Source organism: Phyllobates terribilis, unplaced genomic scaffold (assembly GCF_046119375.1).
Source record: "Phyllobates terribilis strain yellow unplaced genomic scaffold, ASM4611937v1 Scaffold_11__3_contigs__length_659146591, whole genome shotgun sequence".
Classification (NCBI taxonomy): Eukaryota; Metazoa; Chordata; class Amphibia; order Anura; family Dendrobatidae; genus Phyllobates; species Phyllobates terribilis.
In genome coordinates, this window is record NW_027362771.1 from 495,189,352 (window position 1) to 495,205,931 (window position 16,580).

Genomic DNA, 16,580 nt, shown 5'->3' on the forward strand with positions numbered 1-16,580 from the left:
GGGCTAGATGCAGCTAAAAATTATTTTTAATTTTAAATCTGGTGAAGCTTATTATAGATGGTCTAATAGGATCAGTGCTGCACACTGCTACAAAGCCCAAATTATTTTCCAGTCAAGATACAGATAAACATGATTAGTAATTTGAAAGCTTAAAACGGTTGGTAGGGTGATTTTAACCAATCATCAAGCTTTTACTCTCCCCAGGATGACACAGGGGTAGAAAAGTCGTTTCGGATCCATGATTTGTTCATCTTTATGAACGTGAGTCTGTCTACATTATCAGTGGAGAGCCGCGTGCGCTTATCTGTCAGCACACCACCAGCAGCGCTGAACACACGTTCAGACAGAACGCTGGCTGCGGGGCATGACAAGATCTCCAAGGCGTAAGTGGCTAGCTCCGGCCATTTATCCAGATTGGAAGCCCAAAAAGAGCAAGGGTCCAGTGACACAGTCGTGGCTTCAATGTTTACTTGGAGATACTCCTGTACCATCGTCTCTAGGCGTTGACTATGTGTCAGACTTCTTGTCTCCAGTGGCCTTGCAAAGGATGGGCTAAAAAAGTGGTGAAATGATTCCGCAAAATTGATGTTACCAGCAGATACTGTGGTTCTGTTACGGTTTGAGTGCTGAACACTTGACGGTCCCACGGTTGGCAAGTTGGAACTGTGAGATTCACTACGTGCACCACTGGTATTTTGTGGAAAAGCACATGTAAGATTCTGCAACAGTCTCTGCTGATACTCCTGCATGCGTGCATCCCTTTCTATGGCAGGAATAATTTCTGCAAATTTACTTTTGTACCGGGGATCTAACAGTGTGGCAACCCAGTAGTCAGGATTATTTCTAATTCTCACAATTCGAGGGTCATGTTGCAGGTAGTGCAGCAAGAAGGCACTCATGTGTGTTGCGCATCCAGGAGCACCAAGTCCCTGTTGTGTTGGTGGCGAGGTAACAATCATGCTTCCTTCCTCTGTCCTCTCCCCCCAACCTCGCACAACAGAAATGTGATCAAGGTCTCCCTCATCTGATGAGTCTTCCATCAGTTCGTCCTCCACTTCTTCCTGGGCTCCTGCACCTTCCTCACTAGTTTGGCTGCTACCATGCGCCCTGGTAAAATCATCTCCCCCACCCTCACATGCCTGCCGCCCTGGTGCTGCCGACCGTCTGGACCTTGCAGATGTTAGCCCTTCCGCATACAACTCCTCCTCCTCTACTTCCTCCACCTCCTCTTGTGCCACCACCTGACTCCGAATTCTGTTTAACATGTGCTCCAGCATGTAAATCACCGGAATAGTCATGCTGATAATGGCATCGTCAGCACTAAACATCTTCGTCGCCATTTCAAAACTGTGCAGAAGGGTGCATAGGTCCCTGATCTGAGACCACTCCTCCAGCGTGATTTGCCCCACCTCTGAATCTCGTTGGCCCAGGCTATACGTCAGAACGTATTGCACCAGGGCTTGTCGGTGCTGCCACAGTCGCTGCAACATGTGCAGAGTTGAATTCCACCGGGTAGGCACATCGCATTTTAGCCGGTGAAGTGGCAGGCCCAACGACTTCTGTAGAGATGTAAGTCGCTGAGCTGCGGGATGCGAACGGCGGAAGTGAGCACACAGCGACCGTGCCCTCTGCAGAAGGCCATCTAGTCTGGGATAGTGGGCTAAAAATTGCTGGACAACCAGGTTCAACACGTGAGCCATACAAGGCACGTGTGTGACATTGCCCCGGCGAAGGGCCGCACCCAGGTTTGCAGCATTGTCGCACACGGCCTTCCCTGGTTTCAGGTCCAGTGGAGACAACCATTCATGAAATTGGTTCTCCAGAGCTGACCACAACTCCTCAGCTGTGTGACTCACATTTCCCAGACATTTCAATGTAAAAACCGCCTGATGACGTTGAGCCCTACTGCCAGCATAGTAAGGAGGTGTGCAGGATCCCTTCTGCACAGTTAGAAAGCTTGTGGCATGACCAGACAGGCTTTGGGTGCAGGTGGAAGACCGAGAGGAGGTTGAGGAGGCAGAAGCAGTGGAGGAAAAATGACATAAAGAGGATTGACGCACAACTCGTGGGGACGGCAAGACTTGGACAGCAGCCCCTTGTCCTGCTGTCACCATAGTTACCCAGTGCCCAGTCAGCGACATGTAACGCCCCTGTCCATGCCTACTCGTCCAAGTGTCTGTGGTGAAATGCACCCTGTCACACACAGAGTTTCTCAAAGAAGCGGTGATGTTGTGTGCGACATGCTGGTGGAGCGCAGGCACACCTTTCTTTGAGAAGTAGTGCCGACTGGGCATCTGGTACTGGGGCACTGCGACGGACATAAGGTCTCGAAAATCCTCTGTGTCCACCAGGCGGAAAGGCAGCATTTCTGTAGCCAAGAGCTTGCAGATGGTGAAATTCAACCTCTTAGCTTTCTCATGGCTAGGAGGAAATGGTCTTTTACTTGTCCACATCTGAGGGACCGAGGGCTGGCTATTGTGCTTAGACGGGGTTGATAAGGGTGTCCCCGGCAAACTGCCGGTCTGTGAGGAAGATGCAGGCGGACATGTTAGGTTGCCTTGATCCAAAGGTGGTGCTATCGATGTCGGACAGCGCTCAAGACCAGCTGGTGTTACCACCTCCAAAGAAAATGATGACCTGCCAATCACGCTGGCTGTTGCGGGTAAAGAGGTGGCAGGTCTGCGCCCCAAAACAGGTGTGACTGCTGTCCCCCCAGTCACAGAGGATGAAGAGGCCGCGGATGCACAAGATATGGCAGACGGTGGTTGGCCCGGCCGGCTAGACCGCATTGTAGCACACTGAGCTTCCCACTGCAACTTATGCTTCATGTCCATGTGCCGGTTCATGCATGAAGTACTCAAACTATGTATTTTTTGGCCTCTACTTAGCTTTTGCTGACAAATGTTACAGATAACACGAGTTGGGTCATCTTTATCGATCTGAAAAAATGCCCAGGCTATGCAAGGCTTAGCACCCATGCGACCTGAAGAGCCACCACGACTTGTGGTGAGAGGCAGAGTTGTGTTTGAGGATGCAGTTGTTGACGTGCTTCCAGTACTACGTCTCTGTCCAGGAAGGCGCAACCTGACCTCGTCGTCACTAGCATCTTCCTCCACCTCCTCTGCTGACCTCATCTCTTGGCTGACTGTGGGTTGACAGTAAGTGGGATCTCCGACCTCATCATCATCACCCTGTGCGTTATCACACCCGTCGTCCTCAGAGCCAACCTGTTCCTGCCCTGACAAAAAACTAAAGTTGTCGCTCCAATCAGGTATTTGAGTCTTATCATCGTCTTCCTCATTGTCTCCACCAACAGGAGTTACAGTTTGGGAATGAGGGTCTACATTATGGTCAGAACCTTCTGCGTCTGGTCCTGGATCCGACTCATAAAGATTCTGGGCATCAGTGCAGATCATTTCCTCGTCTGGATTCACAGAAGCGCTGGAGTCGACCTCTGATTCCCAGGCTATAGTATGAGTAAACAGCTCTGCAGACTCAACCATCTGTTCTACCTCATACTCAGACGGGCAGCTGGAGATTTGGGAGCTGTGAGGAAGCAAGTGCGATTTGGGTGACACCTTTGAGGACTGGAGTATTTGTGATGTTGAAGTTGATGTGGAGGAGAGCCCACTTAAAGGAGCACTTGATATCCGTTGAAGCACCTGCTGTTTTTGTGCCTCATCTGGAATTTGTAGCGATTGGCGTGGCCGTAAGAAAGGGATCTTATCACATTGTCCGCTAAAAGAAGTAGACATTTTAGTTTGGCTGGAAGATGGTCTTTCTTCTGCACCTACCCCACGGACACAACCTTTTTTCCCCTTCCCAACACGCCTATTCCCCTTTCCACCAGCAGCAGGCCTTTTTCCACTCATTTTGGTGGTTAACTAATTCACAACTCTGGAGTTGTTTGCACAAAAAAACAATGGATGGTAACCGAGCAGAGCTGAGTGGCCAAACTGTGGTATTAGGCCAAAACTATTGGCTGGGTTAGATGCAGAAAAAAATTATTTTTAATTTGCAACCTGATGGAGGTCAGTATAGATGGACTAATAGACCAAGTCCCACACACCGCTAGAAGCCCAAATATTTTTTCAGAGCTAGATGCAGAAAATTTTTTTATTCAATTTGCAACCTGATGGAGGTCAGTATAGATGGACTAATAGACCAAGTCCCACACACTGCTAGAAGCCCAAATATTTTTTCAGAGCTAGATGCAGAAAAAAATTATTTTTAATTTGCAACCTGATGGAGGTCAGTATAGATGGACTAATAGACCAAGTCCCACACACCGCTAGAAGCCCAAATATTTTTTCAGAGCTAGATGCAGAAAAAAATTATATTCATTTTGCAACCTGCTGGAGGTCAGTATAGAAGGACTAATAGAACAAGTCCCACACACTGCTAGAAGCCCAAATATTTTTTCAGAGCTAAATGAAGAAAAAAAATATTTTTAATTTGCAACCTGATGGAGGTCAGTATAGATGGACTAATAGACCAAGTCCCACACACTGCTAGAAGCCCAAATATTTTTTCAGAGCTAGATGCAGAAAAAAATTATTTTGAATTTGCAACCTGATGGAGGTCAGTATAGATGGACTAATAGACCAAGTCCCACACACCGCTAGAAGCCCAAATATTTTTTCAGAGCTAGATGCAGAAAAAAATTATTTTTAATTTGCAACCTGATGGAGGTCAGTATAGATGGACTAATAGACCAAGTCCCACACACCGCTAGAAGCCCAAATATTTTTTCAGAGCTAGATGCAGAAAAAAATTATATTCAATTTGCAACCTGCTGGAGGTCAGTATAGAAGGACTAATAGAACAAGTCCCACACACTGCTAGAAGCCCAAATATTTTTTCAGAGCTAAATGAAGAAAAAAATTATTTTTAATTTGCAACCTGATGGAGGTCAGTATAGATGGACTAATAGACCAAGTCCCACACACTGCTAGAAGCCCAAATATTTTTTCAGAGCTAGATGCAGAAAAAAATTATATTCAGTTTGCAACCTGATGGAGGTCAGTATAGATGGACTAATAGAATGATGCTATGCCCAAAAGATTTTACTTCACTAGGTGCAGTAAAAAAATTGGTATTCTATACACAGGTGGTATATCTTGCAACACAGATAGGCTACTCCACTGACTAACACACTCTGCAATAGGCCAAAAAGGATTAGCTTTGCTAGATTCAGCCAAATGCTGTGAAAAAAACTTGCACAGCACTGGCACAGACCTGCCTGGCAAAAACTGATAGGAACTGATGTAACCTAGTCCTGAAAAGGACTCCAATTACAATTAGTCTTTACTCCCACAATCTATCTATTTAAGAGCACAGACCTGCCTGATAAAAGTCGTAGGAAATGCTGTAACCTAGTCCTTAAAAGGACTGCAATCACAACTATTCCCTACTCCCAAGCTATCTGTATATTTGTGCGAAAATTGGCTTGAAATTAACAAGGTATAGCGCACACAGCAACAGCGGTGCCGTCTAACACGCAGCTGCAGCAGTGAGAAAATGGTGGCGACGGGGAAAATGGCTTGGTCTTATAGGGCAAGGACATGTGACATACACTGCCAATCACACATGCCCTTGCTTGTGTGAAAAAAAGCACTTCGCTCCGTGTGTGCGCTGCTGATAGGCTGACAGATTGCACCTCCCCACTGCAAATGCGGGAAAGAGAAAAAAAAATGGAGATCTTCATTGTTCCTGCAGAGATCCATCCCCTGCCCCTCCCCCCGCCCCGCTGTACACTCAAACTGCGTATTAACATTAATTTTCATCATTACTGAGAAAAAATCCAGTTATGATTTTGGTGCACGAACAGTTATCGAACATAACCTCGAACAGCCGAATTTTTCTCAAATTGTTCGTGTTCGCCGACCGGCTCGAACACCGCCCAAAACAGCTCGAATTTGAGATTGGCGAACAGTTCGAGTAGAACAACGCTCATCTCTAATAACTAACACATGGAAAAGTGACAAGTACATATAGTCATGCGAAAATAAAAGAGGTGGAGGAGTAAAAGGAGGGGGAGACACAGATATAGGCATGTCATGCCCTTCTAAAATCCAAAAAGTGAGAAGCCGACACGGCCAGTCCGCTCCTGCCCGTGCCACCTCCGTGTCGCCGGGTTTGTGCCAGAGCCGCGGTGAACCCTGACGGCCAGCCCACCTCTCCCAATACTGGTGCCTGTCCGCTGGTGGGTCGAGCGAGCCCCCCTGTGGTGGAGGCAGCTCTAAGCTTTTTAATTTAAATTGTCTCTCTAATTTGAATGAATACACTTTAAATCCATTTACAAGGATCTATTGGAGGGCAAGTCTCATGCCAGCAGCCGCGGTAATTCCAGCTCCAGTAGCGTCCACTAAAGCTGCTGCAGTTAAAAAGCTTTTATAAGGATCGAGCTCGGCTGTCCACCGCAAGGCATCCTACTGCCAGTCCCAGCCCCTATGCCTTGGGGTGCCTCCTGATGCTCTTCACTAAGTATCCCATGGTCCCGAAGCATTTCCTTTGAAAAAATTAAGTGTCTAAACTACAGGTGGTGCAGCTTGCTTAACAGCCGGGATAATCCGCTGACTAGCAGACACTGCTACTAGGCACAAAGTATTTCCTGGGCTAGATGCAGTTAAAAATTTGTAATTAGATACTCTCGTTGGATGCTGAGAAAGCATTCCATAGAGTCTCCTGGCACACCATATATGATTCTCTTAAAAAGCTTGGGGTAGGGGTCTAGGGGACCCTTTTATAGCCGAAATCACGGCCCTGTATCGCAATACGTCACCTAGGCTGAAGATAAATGGAACTGTAGCACCCTGAGGGCTCGGTTGCTACAGACGTATTGCACCGCACCCAGAGGTGTGATATCTCACTCTCAGGTAAGGATGGAGTGTGGATCAGGACCCGACACCTGCATGCATTACACCACATTGCCGTGGGGCAGGGCGACCAATATGCCCCTGAGATGGGCATGACAGTCCCTGTCCCTGGCTGGAGTGGGGGGAGGGAACACTGAGGAAGGGGAACCCTGTAGTGCAGGAGCAGGGAGGAAGCAGTTCCTGGGTGCATTGAGAAGGGAGTATAAAAGGTGGGCACCATCTTAGTTCAGTGCAGAGAAGTCTGAGCAGAAGTGGCAGGGAGCAGGGGCTCTGCATGAGCTCTGCTCCGGAGGCGGGCCTAGTAACAGAGGCCCAGGCCTGGAAGAGGGAGAAGGAAGGAAGAGGAGCGGAGAAGGCTCCAGGAACGAGGAATGAAGGGATCCCAGGGGTGCGGATGGGCGAGTCGCCACCGCACGCCCGAATCCACCTGCGTGGAGGGGTCAGGCCAAAGGGGGAGACCGGTCCCCGAACTAGTGGAGGCAGGAAACGACCCTCAGCTAGAAACCGGAGGCTCTGACATTTTATGTGGTGCAGCCCCTCGCTACACCCGCTAGGAAGGCACCACATAGGGTCAGGGAAACTGGCGCCAAGTTTACCAAGAGGAGGCCCGAGGCAGCCGGACAGAAGTGTTGGTAAGAAAGGCCAGACAAAGGACACACAAAGGGGGTCCTGTGAAGTGCTCCAAAGTTATCTGGGAGTTGTCTGAGCCCCTCACCTGGTGAGCACAGTACGACGTGGGCAGCCGTTACCTGCAGACGTGGTCTGGATAATAAGAACTGTGAGTAAAGGCCCTGAACTGCATCACTGACTCCGTGTCGTTACTGCTGCTGCCCTGCACCATCACCCCCATCCTCCGCATACACTGCCCTGAGGCTATACTCCTCCCGTGGGGAGTTATGCTACGCTCTGCTGCACCCACAACACCAGCCTCAGTGGTCTGCCCTGTAGCGGCGGTTCACTCTGACCGCAATCCACGGGTGGCGTAGTCGGACATTTAAACATGAAAACCACATAAATAGTTCCGCCACTGGTTTGACCGCCCTGAGCCACGGAACTGGGTCGCCGCCACGAAGACTACAACCACCAGCATCCACCAAAAAGGGTCCGGCTCCGGGTGTCCCAAGGCCCAGGGGGTGCGTCAGAACATTTTCATCACCTTTCACAATCACCAATGGGACAAGGCAGTGATGTCCTCTGTCCCCTCTCTTATACATCCTAGTGACGGAGCACCTGCTCTCATCAATTCGCCATAACCCCAATATTAGGTGGATTGAGGTGGGAGGCACCGAGTACAAGTGCTCTCTATTTGCTGATGATGTCCTAGTATATATCACTCAATCACATATATCCATCCATGCTGTTATGGCTGAAATAGATCACTTTGTTACATGGTAAAATTTTAAAATCAATGCAGCGAAGTCTGAGGCCCTCGATGTCTCCCTCCCCAAATCCATATAGGATTCCATCCAGTCCAACTTTCCCTTTGCCTGGCCCTCACAGGGTATCAAATACTTAGGAATTCCTATTCATAGAGACCTCTCCCATCTATGTTATCTTAATTTTGGGCCCTTTATTGAACAACTCCATACAGACCACGGTTGGCAAGTTAGAACTGTAAGATTCACTACGTGAACCACTGGTGTTTTGTGGAAAAGCACATGTACACTGCGTTCCAAATTATTATACAAAAAGTGTTTAGGAGTGATAAGGGAAGAATTTGTTTGTTTGTCAGTTAAACTCATTGATGGTGATGTGTGTCAGGGCTCTTCATATCACTGTAAGCAATTGCAGACACCTGTGCTAATTAGTTTGGCAGGTGTGTCCAATGAAAGGCAAGACTACTTAAGAAGGCTCTCTCACACTATTAAGCAGCCTACATTTTCTGCCAAAATGGGAAAGAAAAAGGATGTGTCGGCTGCTGAGAAGCAACAAATTGTGGAGTGTTTAGGTCAAGGCATGACTACAATCAACATTGTGCGATGATCAGGATGAAGTGTCTTGGCAATCAAGAAGTATGTAGCTGATTCACAGTACACACGTGTGCGTGCTGATAAGGGCAAATTGAGGACTCTTTCCTACAGGCAATTACGTCAGGTTGAAAGAACAGCGGCAAAAAAGCCTTGTCATAGCAGCAGACAAGTTTTTGAAGCTGCTTGTGCCTCCAACGTCCCCCGAACAACAAGATGCAGGGTCCTTCAGAGGTTTGCAGCTGTGCATGCGCCATCGTGTCGACCTCCTCTATCCACTTCACACAAGCAGAAACGGCTCCAGTGGGCCAAACATTACATGAAGACTGATTTCAAAACTGTTTTGTTCACGGATGAGTGCCGTGCAGCGCTCGATGGTCCAGATGGATGGAGTGGAGGATGGCTGGTTGATGGACACCCCACGCAAACACGGCTACAGCGCCAACAAGGAGGAGGTGGAGTAATGTTTTGGGCTGGAATCATGGGGAGAGAGATTGTCGGCCCCTTTAGGATCCCTGAAGGCGCTAAAGATGAACTCCATAATGTATGTGGATTTTCTCAAACAGCACTTCCTGCCATGGTTCAAGAAGAAGAACCGTGTATTTCACAGCAAGATCATTTTTCTGCATGATAATGCACCATCTCATGCTGCACATAAAACTCTGGCTGATATGGGCATAAAAGGGGACAAACTTATGGTGTGACCCCCATGCTCCCCTGACCTCTACCCCATTCAGAACCTTTGGAGCATCATTAAAAGGAGTGTCTATGATGGCGGGAGGCAGTTCACATCTAAGCAACAGCTCTGGGAGGGTATTCTGTCCTCATGCAAAACAATTGAAGCAGAAACCATCCAAAACCTGACAAATTCAATGGACGAGAGAGTTCAGAAGCTCCTTTCGAACAAGGGGTCCTATGTGAAAATGTAACATCACCTAGAATAAAGTTTTGAGTTGAAAACTGTTTGATTTCAGTTTCTAACAACCTGCTAATGCTTATAATTTCAAAAATGACCATTTTTTTGGTCTTTATTAAAATGAAAAGGTTGATCGAAAAGTTTGGGGGATCTAAGAGTGTGGCAACCCAGTAGTCATGATTACTTCGAATTCTGACAATATGAGGGTCATGCTGCAGGTAGTGCAGCAAGAAGGCACTTATGTGCCTTGCGCATCTCGGAGCCCCAAAATTATTTTCCGGGCTAGATGCAGCTAAAAATTATTTTTAATTTTAAATCTGGTGAAGCTTTAGTATAGATGGCCTAATAGGATCAGTGCTGCACACTGCTACAAAGCCCAAATTATTTTCCAGTCAAGATACAGATAAACATGATTAGTAATTTGAAAGCTTAAAACGGTTGGTAGGGTGATTTTAACCAATCATCAAGCTTTTACTCTCCCCAGGATGACACAGGGGTAGAAAAGTCGTTTCGGATCCATGATTTGTTCATCTTTATGAACGTGAGTCTGTCTACATTATCAGTGGAGAGCCGCGTGCGCTTATCTGTCAGCACACCACCAGCAGCGCTGAACACACGTTCAGACAGAACGCTGGCTGCGGGGCATGACAAGATCTCCAAGGCGTAAGTGGCTAGCTCCGGCCATTTATCCAGATTGGAAGCCCAAAAAGAGCAAGGGTCCAGTGACACAGTCGTGGCTTCAATGTTTACTTGGAGATACTCCTGTACCATCGTCTCTAGGCGTTGACTATGTGTCAGACTTCTTGTCTCCTGTGGCCTTGCAAAGGATGGGCTAAAAAAGTGGTGAAATGATTCCGCAAAATTGATGTTACCAGCAGATACTGTGGTTCTGTTACGGTTTGAGTGCTGAACACTTGACGGTCCCACGGTTGGCAAGTTGGAACTGTGAGATTCACTACGTGCACCACTGGTATTTTGTGGAAAAGCACATGTAAGATTCTGCAACAGTCTCTGCTGATACTCCTGCATGCGTGCATCCCTTTCTATGGCAGGAATAATTTCTGCAAATTTACTTTTGTACCGGGGATCTAACAGTGTGGCAACCCAGTAGTCAGGATTATTTCTAATTCTCACAATTCGAGGGTCATGTTGCAGGTAGTGCAGCAAGAAGGCACTCATGTGTGTTGCGCATCCAGGAGCACCAAGTCCCTGTTGTGTTGGTGGCGAGGTAACAATCATGCTTCCTTCCTCTGTCCTCTCCCCCCAACCTCGCACAACAGAAATGTGATCAAGGTCTCCCTCATCTGATGAGTCTTCCATCAGTTCGTCCTCCACTTCTTCCTGGGCTCCTGCACCTTCCTCACTAGTTTGGCTGCTACCATGCGCCCTGGTAAAACCATCTCCCCCACCCTCACATGCCTGCCGCCTTGGTGCTGCCGACCGTCTGGACCTTGCAGATGTTAGCCCTTCCGCATACAACTCCTCCTCCTCTACTTCCTCCACCTCCTCTTGTGCCACCAAATGACTCCGAATTCTGTTTAACATGTGCTCCAGCATGTAAATCACCGGAATAGTCATGCTGATAATGGCATCGTCAGCACTAAACATCTTCGTCGCCATTTCAAAACTGTGCAGAAGGGTGCATATGTAGCACCCTGAGGATTCGGCTGCTACAGGGGTATTGCACCTCAACCCAGAGGTGTGATATTCCACTCCCGGGTAAGGATGGAGTGTGGAGCTGAGCTCAGTTAGCTGCATGCACTACACACATCCCATTTCCGAGGAACAGACCAACGGTACTCCCACTTAGAAATGTGCAGGTACGACCGAGTCTGTTCCTGGCTGGAGTGGGAGGGGGGTGGTACATCCCAGTAGTGTAGGGGCAGATAGGGGGAGCAGCCTGGGTAAAGTTAGGAGCTCATTGGGTGCTGGTCACCTGAGCTCACACATAGAGGGAGTATATAAGGTGGGCACCATCTTAGGACAGGGTCTTTGCAGAGAAGTCTTTGTAGAAGGCTGGTCAGTCTGTCAGTCTTTTGCAGAGTCAGAGGAAGAGAGCAGAGAGCAGAGAAGCCCCAGAGAGAGTGAGAGTGGAGCAAGAAAGACCCAGAGGGGGAAACAAGAAGGAACTCTGAGAACCCACATACAAACCTAGGGTGAAGAGTTGGCAAAAGGGTACCGGATCCCAAACTGGTGGGGGCTAAAGCACACCTCAGCCAGAGACCGGAGGCCGTGGGCAGGATCTGCCACGGCCACCCACCACATCTACCCTGAAGGCAAACCACATGTAGGGTCAGGGAACCCAAGGCCAAGGGTCTCCCAACAGAAGGCCCGAGGGAGCTGGACCTAGGTGGATCCCTGGTGGGGACGGCCAGAAGAAAGGACAAGAAGGAGGGCTCAGGGACACGCTCCGGACTTGCTTGGGGGTTGGCTGAATCCAGGACCTGGTGGACGCAGCACGGCTCGGGTGGTCACTTAAGGCCGGAGTGACCGGAATATCTGCAGTAAGTAAACACCCTGAACTGCACAACCCGACTCTGTCTTTAATTATCATCTACGCTGCACCACCACAACCCCCATCCTCTGCACCTGACCCCCTGAGGCCATACCCCTCCCGTTGGGGGTTATACTATCTAAAGCTGCACCAACACCATCAGCCTCAGCGGACCCTGCTGCAGCGGCGGCCGTAGTGACCGCAATCCAACGGGTGGCGTAGTCGACATAACGAACTTTGTAACATCTGTAGGACTGCCACATACTCTGAGCTTGACACCCTGGGCACGGACCGGGTCACAGCCACTCGGAGACTACAACCCCCATCTGATCCGGCTCCGGGTATTCCCTTAAAGAATATGGCCCAGGGGGCGCGTCAACTTTGGCGTAGTCGGCAGGATTACGTGCCCGCAACACCCGGGTACTGCGTGCCTGAAGAAAAGAACAAGTTTACCTCAAAAAGAAGTCTCCTGCCGGTTCCGGAGGGTCCCCGCCATCGGACTCCGTCACAGATCGATTCCCGCCGGTTGTCCGCCATTAACAGCTTTTTCCCGCCATCTGCAGAGTTTCCCGCCACTGGGAGACGATTCCCGCCATTTCCAAAGGTTTCCCACCTTGGAAGAGCGGACGCCATTATGGGCGTGCCAGAGGGTGGAAAGAGGCCACCTCCCATCGTGGGCCAGGACCGAAAATGGCGCCAAAAGTGGAAACCGCCCCCACCAACAGAGACTGTGATGCTAGAGGTGTCTGTCAGCGTGAAAGAACTGCCCCTGGAGCTGACAATCACCAAGTGGCCCCGGGACCGCCCTCGAAGTGGGAGGACTGAGAAGGAGAGAGCAAAGATGGGTGTCGCCTGGAGCAGTCTGGAGAGAGCGCACCCGGAGAGAAGAAGCCTAGAGCTGAGTCCAGAAGAAGCTTACCCGGAGATGGAAGAAGAGCAGAGCAGCACCGGCCCGCTGGCCAGGAGCCTGCTGGAGACAACGGAAGGAGAGCAGAGCAGCACCGACCCGTTGGTCAGGAGCCTGCTAGAAGCAACGACCCCACTAGGCTTAGTGGAGGTCTTGGCACAGCTCCCCCGAGATCGGGAGTGTGCACAGACCGCGCTGGAGGGCCTCGCACGGAGGATGGCCCGGGTGCAACGAGAGACGTTGGCGGAGTGGAGCCGAGAGATGGCCCAGCGGACCGAGACTCGTCAGCGGAGCACGCCACCCGAGACGAGGAGACAGACCGCCTCTGAGGATGGCGCAGGAGGACTGAAGGCCGGAGACGGCGCCGAGAAGGGAGCCGAACGAAAGGAGGCAGGTAAAGGGGACGTTTCTACCCCAAACCGGGAAACCGCGTACCTGCCCCAGCTCCCCGTCGCAGAGCCCGAAGTACCCCCTGCCGTGCCCGTAACCGCAACGTCACCGCCACAGACTAGGCCTCAACCGGAAGCCGCAGCCGCGACCCCTGTGACGTCACACGCCTCGACCCCGAGCGTGACCAAGCAGGAAGTACCATCGGCCTGGTCGCAAGGCCTAGTACCCCCGGGCGCCGCAATACCAACAGCGCCCCCTACCTCCGCGGAGCCACCGGCCTGGTCGTAGGGCCAAGTAGCCCAGGGCGCCGCCGTCCTTACGGTGCCCTTCACTTTCCAGGTGCCCCAGGCCTGGCCGCAAGGCCTGGGCAACCCGGGCGCCACCACCACCGCGCCCATAAAACCAAGAGTGCCGCATCTGGGAGAAGATCTGTTCGCCCAACATACGTGCCCGGATGGGCAGCCCTTTATATGGCCACCGGAGTTTCACCATCCCCGACTCCGGAAAGAGAGACCCCTAGACGAGCCCCTGATTCCGGTTCCAAAGCCCGTAAAAAGGATCTCGCCCCCGCTAGAGGAGGCACAGTTTGAGTGGGACCCCACCGGAGAAGATCTCATGGGGTTCACTCAGGAGACTCGGGCAGCCGCAGCGGAGCGTGCAGAGTGCTGCCGGCAGCAGCTCGAGGTCTTTGAGAGGGAGCGGAGAGAGAGGCGGGTCCGGGAACAACAAGCCCAAATAAAGAGCGCGGAGCAGAAGAGCCGGGCCAGGAGGAGTCCCCGTGCAGCTCATGGTCCCCCTTCCACCGGGACTGTGATCAAGTTTAATATGCAGCACGGATGGGGCTTTATCAGAGACCATCGAGCAAGAGGACCCGGACGGGTCTGAAGCTAAAGTTAATCACAAAGAAAGAGCAGGAGGACGTCGTCGTTGAGTACAGCGGAGTAGAAGCTGTATATAGTTGCCCGTCGGGGCACAGTGAACTGTTACTGCTGCTAATATAGTCCCCGTTGGGACCAGAGAACTGAACTGTTAACCCGTGTGTCCCTATTCCCACTGACCGAGGACTGAGAGCGGTCATCCCTATTCCCATTACCTGGCCGAGGACTGAGAGCGGCCATATCCTTTGTATATAGTTGCGCTTCCTAAAGCGCCCCCTACCGGTTTTATAGGAAAACCATTTTTCTAAGAGACTGTCGCACTTTTCCCGGACACACGTTGCACAGTGTCCGGAGGAGGAACCAGAAAAAGAAGAAAGAATGTTTATATGAAAAGTTTTATATGATGTTTTATTATGTTTATGTTTATGAAAAAAAAAAAAAAAAAATGTATGTTTGTGGATGTTTTTGTCTTACAGCCCGAGGACGTGCTGTGATTTACCAGGGGGGAATGTAGCACCCTGAGGATTCGGCTGCTACAGGGGTATTGCACCTCAACCCAGAGGTGTGATATTCCACTCCCGGGTAAGGATGGAGTGTGGAGCTGAGCTCAGTTAGCTGCATGCACTACACACATCCCATTTCCGAGGAACAGACCAACGGTACTCCCACTTAGAAATGTGCAGGTTCGACCGAGTCTGTTCCTGGCTGGAGTGGGAGGGGGGTGGTACATCCCAGTAGTGTAGGGGCAGATAGGGGGAGCAGCCTGGGTAAAGTTAGGAGCTCATTGGGTGCTGGTCACCTGAGCTCACACATAGAGGGAGTATATAAGGTGGGCACCATCTTAGGACAGGGTCTTTGCAGAGGAGTCTTTGTAGAAGGCTGGTCAGTCTGTCAGTCTTTTGCAGAGTCAGAGGAAGAGAGCAGAGAGCAGAGAAGCCCCAGAGAGAGTGAGAGTGGAGCAAGAAAGACCCAGAGGGGGAAACAAGAAGGAACTCTGAGAACCCACATACAAACCTAGGGTGAAGAGTTGGCAAAAGGGTACCGGATCCCAAACTGGTGGGGGCTAAAGCACACCTCAGCCAGAGACCGGAGGCCGTGGGCAGGATCTGCCACGGCCACCCACCACATCTACCCTGAAGGCAAACCACATGTAGGGTCAGGGAACCCAAGGCCAAGGGTCTCCCAACAGAAGGCCCGAGGGAGCTGGACCTAGGTGGATCCCTGGTGGGGACGGCCAGAAGAAAGGACAAGAAGGAGGGCTCAGGGACACGCTCCGGACTTGCTTGGGGGTTGGCTGAATCCAGGACCTGGTGGACGCAGCACGGCTCGGGTGGTCACTTAAGGCCGGAGTGACCGGAATATCTGCAGTAAGTAAACACCCTGAACTGCACAACCCGACTCTGTCTTTAATTATCATCTACGCTGCACCACCACAACCCCCATCCTCTGCACCTGACCCCCTGAGGCCATACCCCTCCCGTTGGGGGTTATACTATCTAAAGCTGCACCAACACCATCAGCCTCAGCGGACCCTGCTGCAGCGGCGGCCGTAGTGACCGCAATCCAACGGGTGGCGTAGTCGACATAACGAACTTTGTAACATCTGTAGGACTGCCACATACTCTGAGCTTGACACCCTGGGCACGGACCGGGTCACAGCCACTCGGAGACTACAACCCCCATCTGATCCGGCTCCGGGTATTCCCTTAAAGAATATGGCCCAGGGGGCGCGTCACATAGGTCCCTGATCTGAGACCACTCCTCCAGCGTGATTTGCCCCACCTCTGAATCTCGTTGGCCCAGGCTATACGTCAGAACGTATTGCACCAGGGCTTGTCGGTGCTGCCACAGTCGCTGCAACATGTGCAGAGTTGAATTCCACCGGGTAGGCACATCGCATTTTAGCCGGTGAAGTGGCAGGCCCAACGACTTCTGTAGAGATGTAAGTCGCTGAGCTGCGGGATGCGAACGGCGGAAGTGAGCACACAGCGACCGTGCCCTCTGCAGAAGGCCATCTAGTCTGGGATAGTGGGCTAAAAATTGCTGGACAACCAGGTTCAACACGTGAGCCATACAAGGCACGTGTGTGACATTGCCCCGGCGAAGGGCCGCACCCAGGTTTGCAGCATTGTCGCACACGGCCTTCCCTG